Below are 9,187 nucleotides of genomic sequence, written 5' to 3' on the forward strand. Positions count from 1 at the left end.
CACCCAGGGTTTAGCTGAAGGGAATTGTCCTTCTCTTTACAACTTTGTTTCCTAGCACACTTCAATTCTAGCACGGTAACAACTCTCATCTCCTTCCAGACTGAATTAGTGTGAGCAGCAGCTGAGAATCCTGGTTATCACTTGCCCAGAGAGTTTAACAGCTTCTGTGTGTGTGTGTGTCCCTGTCTCCCCTGTCCGTGTCTTTGTCACACACATGCACACATAGACACACTCACCCCTGCTCTGCCAACCTGGCCTCTTACCTTACACAGAACTGGCTAGAACATTACTGAAATACGCATGTGTATAGGGAACAGTACTCTCTACTGAAATAGAAACCACCAAATGGGAAATGCGGATCACAGACATGGTGGCCAGTTTGGCTTCAGAGTTCTAGTGGGACCCCTGGAATGTGTCACACAGACTACAAACATTGGCAAATGACAGAAACAGGACACCTGTTAAGATTTTAAAACTCTTTTAATTTAACAAGATACCTAGATCTTTGACATTTAAAATTTACTTAAACTAGAGGTCAGTCAACTTCAAGAATCACATATAAGGAAACTTTGTTTAAGAATGTCATCACTTTTTTTTTTTTTTTTTTTTTTTTTGGTTTTTCGAGACAGGGTTTCTCTGTAGCTTTAGAGCCTGTCCTGGAACTAGCTCTTTAGACCAAGCTGGCCTCAAACTCACAGAGATCTGCCTGCCTCTGCCTCCCGAGTGCTGGGATTAAAGGCGAGCACCACCACCACCCGGCTTAGAATGTCATCTTCTTCAAGAGAAGATTAATCCAAAAATAAGAGAAAATCTGCTGGATTTTGTGATCCAAATCCTTACAATCCCATGCAGAAGCTGAGGAAACTAAATTTTGACCAAGGGTAGGGCTTACCTCATGTCCATGTTCAGCTCGACTTGCTGATAAATCTGTTAAAAAACAAAACAGAAAAACATTAAATTTTGTGTGTGTGTGTGTGTGTGTGTTTGAACGTTTCTTTGAGAAGGTCTCATTATGTAACCCTGGGGGCTTGGAACTTGCTCTTTGGCCTTGAACTCCTGCCACCACACCCAGTATAGAAAAGTATTTTTTAAAAACAGACCACTATGACCACAACCCCTGAACTGGGCAGATAAAAATAAACCCAACTACACCTGCTCTTCTCCCAGCTTTTCCCAACTTGCTGTGTAACTTCCATCACACAAGTCCTGGACCCTACCTGAGCAAGGGGAATGAGTCTGTAAAACCTTCACAGGACCGTGGCGGGGGGGGGGGGGGGGGGGCTGGCAAGCATTTAGTAGCCAGACTATCCGAATGCATCCTATTTTTTTTACATATATTTATTTATTATGTATACAATATTCTGTCTGTGTGTATGCCTGCAGGTCAGAAGAGGGCACCAGACCTCATTACAGATGGCTGTGAGCCACCATGTGGATGCTGGGAATTGAACTCAGGACCTTTGGAAGAGCAGGCAGTGCTCTTAACCTCTGAGCCATCTCTCCAGCCCCCGAATGTATCATCTTTAGCAGCAGAATGAACAAGCAGTTAGGAACGTGGGATATAAAACACTACTGACTTTTGGTAAAATTAAATAGTTTTATTTACAGAATTATTATTGTTGTTGTTTGTTGTCATTGATGGTAGTGGTTTGGTTTTGGTTGTTTGAGACAGTGTCTCACTAGGTAGCCCAAGCTGACCTTACACGTGTAGCAATCCTCTTGGCTCAGCTTCCCAAATGCTGGGATAACATACATGAGACATTGTGAATGGCAAAAAGTGCCGTGTGTGACTGCCTCCTGAGGCTGGTGAGACGGCTCAGCGGGTAAGGTTTGGTGCCAAATCTGATGACCTGACTTCAACCCCCAGAGCCCATGTGATGAAGAAAGAATCTGCAAGTTGTCCTGTAAACTTCATGTGTGGACCACGACACATAACCTCACCATACCCCTTCCACACAAGAAAGTAAAATAAGTAACAGGCTCCCTGCTGGCTCGAATGATGGCAATCAATTAAACACGTGCAATAAAGTATTTCTATAGCATGTACTTGGCTGTCAGTACAAAACAGAACAAGTTTCTTGGCAGTTGGGCATTCTCAACTTCTCACCCTCACATCTGGTAAAGCCACTGCCCTGCGTGACTCACTCACCAGAGGCTGTGCACAGCACAGTCTACTCTGGTGTGGCACTCTGCGGATGATAGCGCAGTTTTTGGATTCTGAGAGCCTGCACTATAGGAAACGTCTTCTCAGCTCCAGGCACCTTCCTATCACTAGTGGAGTGAGACTGTGTCCACTCTGGCTCTCCCCATTGCTCTCATCTATCCGTTCACGCCAACCATTTCCTGTGGTAAGGAAGCAGAAAGTAGGGAATGGCTGTTGGTAGATAAGTAGGTCTTGAATTTATTTTGCAAACAAGACCTGTTCTATCTACCTTTTCATTTAGGAGGCTAAAGGCAGGGTCAGCTTGACTTCAAGGACTCTGTTTTCTTAGTCTCCAGAACAATAATATTGAATCTATCATTTAAGGCATCATTATTCTTTAGCTGGGGATGCCTGTAACCCCAGAACTTGGAAGGTAGTGGCAGTAGGATCAGAAGTTCAAGGTCATTCTCAGCTACATAGCAAAGCCTGGGCTTCATGAGACCCTACCTGAAGAAATTAAACTAAAAGCTAGGCATAGTGGCTCACCCCGTAATCTCAGCACTCAGGAGGCTCAAGCAGGACTGCCACAGTAGAAGGCTAGTCTGGACTACAAATCTGTTCTTAAACCACTATTCTTAAAATGCCTAGAAATTTTTTATGCATTCTGGGTTTGGTTGGTTGGTTGGTTGGTTTTGGTTTTTCGAGACAGGGTTTTTTTTCTGTAGCTCTGGAGGCTGTCCTGCAACTAGCTTTTATAGACCACGCTGGTCTCGAACTCACAGAGATCCACTTGCCTTTGCTTCCTGAGTGGTGAGATTAAAGGCGTGCGCCACCACCGCCCGGCAAATGCCTAGATACTAAAGAAAAGATAATTCATAACTTTAGGCTTGAAGACCTGAACATTGCAGACAAGCTTCCTTTAGTGCCAATGTAACAGAGCTGAACGAAGGTGACAGTTTGCCAGTTAGCATCTGTCATCAACAAGGAGGTACCTATGACCGGTACCACAGCCACTCAACAGAGCTGTTGCTGCGCAGTTCTTGTCAAGTTCACTGTGGCCCATCACATCACTGTGTGCTGCCGCCACCAATCCTGGAAACAAACGAGGCTCAGCTCACAGCTGGACTACTGTTCTTCCTATTCTCGACTCTGACAGAATCTGGTTTCTCTGATGTTTTCACTTAGTCAAACTTGGTATATTTAAACCTCCATTTATTTGAGTTTTTAGAATTAAACAGGTTATAGCTGATTCAAACAACATGCAGTGACTAAGCCAAAATACTTCCACAGTATGAACTAGAACCCGAGTATGCCCCCTCACCATCCCTGAGCCTACATTTGGATCTTTTCCCCCCGAAGGGAATCTTAAGAGATGTAAACAGACTGGTCTGGAGACAGTGATGTAACACACCCCCGGGAAAGCTCCCAGCCAACAAAACTCGAGTTTCCCAGCTTTCCTATTTAACAGGAACATGCTGTTTAGAAACGGACAGAGTAGATGTACACACTGCTCTCCCATAAGCCTGCCCCTCATTTTGCCACCTACTCTACTTCCTTCCACATCCCAAACATTAATCTGAAGGGGAGAAAAGTAGCGAGTGAGAAGGAAGAAACAAGAAGCAATACCCAAAGGATAGACAGCATTTTGCAAAAGTCGAAAGATACTCAATACTGTCCTTTTACCATTTATACTTTATAAACCATCGACTGATTCCTGGATACCTAGAGTGGTCCTCCTCCTCTCTGTTCTCCTAATGCCTGCATGGCTCAGAATCACCTCTGGGACGCACAGCCTAATTCCCACCTCTCTCCAGGTACGGGACACACACTCACCGTTTACAGAACACTCGAGCGATGATACTGCAACCACTGGCTTGTGTCTGCTCCCCTTGAATTATGCGTATCAAAGGCATGGTTGTGGCTGCGTAATCTCTGAATGCTCAGAGCATGGGAACAACTGCTCTCTGCATTCAGGGAACTCATATACCTGAAGAGAGAAACAAGACATTAATGACACAAATCGACGGAAAAGCTTTCTCACCAGAAATCAAAGCAGCTGTCAAGTGTATGTTCCAGGGGGGCTGTAGAATGAGGTTAAAAACGTGGGCCAAGCCGGGCGGTGGTGGCGCACGCCTTTAATCCCAGCACTCGGGAGGCAGAGGCAGGCGGATCTCTGTGAGTTCGAGACCAGCCTGGTCTACAGAGCTAGTTCCAGGACAGGCTCCAAAGCCACAGAAAAACCCTGTCTCGAAAAACCAAAAAAAAAAAAAACGTGGGCCAATAGTTCTCTTCTGTCCAAATACACAGTCCCATTAGTAACTGTGGTGACTTCTAATTTGTGTAGCCTGAGTGTAGAAGAGCCAAGCGTGGTGGTGGATGTGGTATATAATGACCCCACCCCCCGTTACTACAAGACACTCACATTCAATACTTGGTATAGTTTTGACTATTTCTAAAATAGCCCAGAGATCTATGATCTGCTATTTAAAATTCTCTGAATCATGAATCTGGTCCATAATCCCTGGAGACCACTGTGTCCAAGTTGCCCCTGACCCCCACCAAGTTTAACTACCTGCCATACATTTTGAGCACCACACAACAGTATGGCTATCTCCTAGTTTACTACAGAGAACAAAGTCCTTGTTCTCCCCTCCTCCCCACCTTTGATGGCGGGAATCAAGCCCAGGGTCTTGTCCATACAAGGTACCCACCTTACCAGAGTTACACCCCCAGCCCAATATAAGCAACTTCCCTACTCACATAACAACTGCAGTCAGTAATAGGTGCATTTGTACATTTACTTATCAATTAAAAACTCATGAGCATTTAAAGAGAGAAGGGATGTGTCAGTGGAACAGTAACAGACAGCTGGCTACTGGTAGAAGGTAAGACACAGCTAATTGGCCAACAGAATGAGCAGAAATAAGAACTGCCTGTTTTTGGTCATGTTCCAACCCAGCGAACTGTTAAGTCTCTAGAAATAGGTCTGAGCCTTGTCCTTAAAATTCCTAGCAGGAGTGATAGGCAACAGGATTTTTAAAGAAAATACAAAATGTAAGCCCATTTGCATTCTTGTGTCTAGAATTATACAGCGTCTAGACATGCAATACTGTGCATATTATGACATTTTCAAGTGATACTTCTGCCCGTGTCGCAATTCAACGGTAACCATTTATCTACATAAATAAAGTCATTCATTGTGAGCAACACGATGTGGGTGCTGGGAATCAAATCCTGATCCTCTGCCAAGAGCCACAAATGTTCTTAACTACAGAGCCATTAACCTGGTATCTAGATGCACCTCGCCACCCTCTTCATTCCTTCACATCTCCAAGCTCCTGCCCATACACCCACACCATCTGAAAGCAACTGAAGAGCAGTTTATATAGATTACAAGAATTGTGAGCTGGAAATGGAATGAGATGTTAGTCCTGACTCCATCCTTCACACCGTGCGACTTCCCACCGGTCTCCTTGCTGTTTTTCAGTAGAAGATGAAAGATGATGTATTATCAAGATGTCTTCGTTCCACTTCTAACATCAAATGACTTTGCTGACATTCAAGAAGCTTAAAAATCACCAAGTCCGTGTGTGCGCGCGCATGCGCTTCAAATTCCTGCTACAGGTGATTCCTCCAACAAGAGTCATCGATTCGGAGTTTGTAGAGCCGATATTCATCAGCTCTGTGAATGCGTACGTGTGTATGCATGTGTGCTTGTATGTGCGTACGTGCGCATCGCATGTGTGTGTGCTTAACTAAACTTCTAGTCTGTGTGAGCGCGTATTTCTTGCACATCTACCCACCACCGCAGCTCCGCGGGCTACCAAACACTCTTTAAAGAGATGGAGAAAACAAAGCAGAGAGAAGTAGGACCGACGCCCGGGCTGCTTACCCAGCTCTTCTACTCCCATTCCTCTGACACCAGCCAACCTACTGGGACACCACGGACGACTACCACAACAGATACTAGCCCAACTTCACGCGACAGAACCTACCAGCATCAGGTGTCTGGCTCCAGGTCGCAACTTCTCTCTCCTTCCGGCGGAAAATCGACCCACTTCCTGTCTCGGGACGTGGGAAGGAAGTCCCGCCTCACGCAGCAGCGCCACCAATCACAGGCTTGCTGCTTGGCCACAGTGCCCCGAAACTCTCGGACAGACTTTTGATTTCAGGCTGGGTGTTGGACAGGTGCTTCATGGCTTCAAGGTGTTATTCTCCGCTCCCCTGGCAGTTGCAGTTGCAATCTCGGGGCTGCAACCTCACGCCCTGTCCCGGCGACTCTCCTTGCGGCCTTACGCCACCCAGCCCAGGCTGTTAAGCTTCTTCGTGTTCAGTCTCGCCATCCTGCTTATCCAGCGCTGCCTGCACTGCACCTCAGTAGGGCATCTTCTGGGTAGCCTTCTTTGCTTCCCGGGGTTGCAAGTCCCTGCATCTTCACCGAGGAAAGGACAGAGAGCATCCTGGCCTTCCTTGTTCAGGGTCGTGGTAATTTTGATTCTTTAGATGACAAATAAAATCATTTTTGGCTTAGTTTCCTGTGGGGCGACCCCAAGAAGGCCTCAAATGCTGAGAGGCTTAAATAACAGACTATGGGATATTTGCGCCTGGGTAGAGCCAGGCTTCTTCTGTCGTTTTGGATAGAATTCTTTGCCTTTTCTTAGTTTCCGGTGGTTACTAGAATCGTGTGTGTACTGTGTCTTGGAGCAACATCACTCCGTTCTGTTGTCAAACGGTGCTCTCCCTAGTTCTCTGTTTCTGTGACTTATTGGATGAAAAAGCCTATCTTGTTCCAGTATTGCAGATGTGCAGCGTGACATTTCCAGAAGTTCACACTGTGAGACATCAACTTCGGAGGCGGCACTAGATACCCCAGTAAGTTATCAGAGTTCTCCAGGAATATGCAAACCCAAAACTGGCTGTAGGAATGAATTCAAACGAAGTTCCTTTGGATCCTTGAAGTTTGGGGCCAGAATCTGAAGCAAAAGGAACAAGATAAGGAAATAAGAATTGGTCTGTGAATGCAGGTTTAAAGAAGAAAGGGTTTTACATGCAGTCCAAGGTCGTTGGATTCTATACGCAAAACCAGAAACAAATGTTAATTTGTTATGGGTTTGATTCAAACCCACCTAATTTTTCTTACTCATTTAAGAAGATATAACGTTCTGGGTATAATAGCACACTCCTTTAATACCAGCTCTCAGGAGGCAGACAGATCTCTCTCTGTGAATTCAAGGCCATACGGGTCTATGTAGTGGTCCAGGCTGGCCAGAACTGCCCAGTGAGAAGAAGAAAGGACAGAGAGCCGGGGCTATGCGGTGAGACGGTACTCCTGTTTTCTAGGCCTGCGCCAGTGTAGGCACAGTCGCTCCTCTGTCTGCAACGCTGCCACCAAGCTGCACACTCTTTGCCTGATTGGCTGCGTGAACACTGTTTTAACATAAGAAAGTACTCGTTGGGCTGGAGAGATAGATGGCTCAGAGGTTAAGGGCATTGCCTGCTCTTCCAAAGGTCCTGAGTTCAATTCCCAGTAACCACATGGTGGCTCACAACCATCTGTAATGGGGTCTGGTGCCCTCTTCTGGCCTTCAGGCATACACACAGACAGAATATTGTATGCATAATAAATAAATAAATATTTTTTTTTAAAAAAAAGAAAGTACTCGTCATTTACTAGTCTTAGTATCTTATTTAGGGTTTCTATTACTGCAACAAAATGCCATGATCACAAAGCAAGTTGGGAGCCCGGTGGTGGTGGCAAACACCTTTAATCCCAGTACTTGGGAGGCAGAGAGAGGCAGGCAGATCTCTATGAGTTCGAGGTCAGCCTGGTCTACAGAGTGAGTTCCAGGACAGGCTCCAAAACTACAGAGAAACCCTGTCTCAGAAAACCAACACAACAACAACAACAAGAAAAAAGCAAGTTGGGGAAGAGAGGATTTATTTGACTTACACTTCAGCATTGCTGTTCATCAATGAAGGAAGTCAAGATGGGAGCTCAGAACAGGATCCTAGAGGCAGGAGCTGGTGCAGAGGCCATGGAGGGTGCTACTTATTGGCTTGTTCCTCATGGCTTGATCAGCCTGATTTCTGACCACCAGCCCAGGGATGGCACCACCCACCATGTTATTTTTACAACAGGGCCCCCATAGGCTCCTGTGTTTGAATACTTGGTTTCAGTTAGTAGAACTGTTTGGGAAGGACTAGAAGGTGTGGCCATGTTGGAGGACCTGTGTCACTGGAGGTGGGCTTCGAGGTTTCCAAAGCCCACACCACTATTCCAGGTTAGCACTCTGCCTCTTGCGTGTGAATCAGATGTAAGCTGTCCGTGCCATGCTTGTTTGCCCGCTGCGACACTGCTTGCCATGATGCCATGAACTCTACTACCCTCTGGATCTGTGGTCATGGTGTCTTATCACAGCAGTACTAAAAGTAACTAAAATAGCATCCATTTGCAAGATGTTGGGTGGACAGTTTCGACTCCTCTGGGTTAATAATACTAAGGAAGACAATCTCTAAATCATGTGATAAGGACAGAAATAATTCCAAACTGGGTTACTCTGCATTCCTACCAGCAGTGAGAGAGACTTCCTAATGACTCAAATGTTTGCTAACAGTTGATGCTGTGTTCCAGGCTTTGGCCATTCCAGGAGTGTGCAACAATTTCTTCTTGTTTAGTTTGTGTTTCTCTAACTGATGGCGTTGCCATCTCTCGATGTGCTTCTTTACTATAGAAGCACACCTTCCTGGATGATGTCTCTGTTAAGGTCTTTGGCTCAGTTTTAAAAAACTGAATTTTCATCACCAGGTTTTAGGAACTCTTTGCATATTTTGGGTAGCACCCATTCAACAGATGTGTCTTTTCAAATATTTTTCCCCTGCTTGTGACTTGACTTTTCATTCAGTTTAAAATCTTTCTCTGATTAAAAAAAATATTTGTCATGCTGAAGATTGAATCCAAGGTTTTACACATGCTAGGCATTATGAATGTGCTGTCGGAAACATAGTCATAATTTATTGAATGATACTTAGTGAAATATATCAGTT

General features: G+C 45.3%; 1 long non-coding RNA gene and 1 other non-coding gene across 3 annotated transcripts; both read right to left on the reverse strand.

Moving 5' to 3' along the window:
• Positions 1–561: 561 nt before the first annotated feature.
• Positions 562–6,176, reverse strand: LOC121441254. 2 transcript variants are annotated; one of them, XR_005973466.1, is made up of 3 exons: positions 6,139–6,176; positions 3,977–4,130; positions 562–927 (listed from the first exon to the last, which is right to left on the reverse strand). It is a non-coding gene; the product is annotated as an uncharacterized LOC121441254 (long non-coding RNA). The 2 variants fall into 2 exon arrangements; XR_005973506.1 differs by having other exon boundaries at positions 6,036–6,156.
• On the reverse strand, positions 2,373–2,499 carry LOC121455019. The gene has a single exon (XR_005975409.1).
• Positions 6,177–9,187: the final 3,011 nt, after the last annotated feature.

The sequence above is a fragment of the Microtus oregoni genome, unplaced genomic scaffold (assembly GCF_018167655.1).
Source record: "Microtus oregoni isolate MIOR12 unplaced genomic scaffold, Mior012 000000F_ref0000247, whole genome shotgun sequence".
NCBI classification, from domain to species: Eukaryota; Metazoa; Chordata; class Mammalia; order Rodentia; family Cricetidae; genus Microtus; species Microtus oregoni.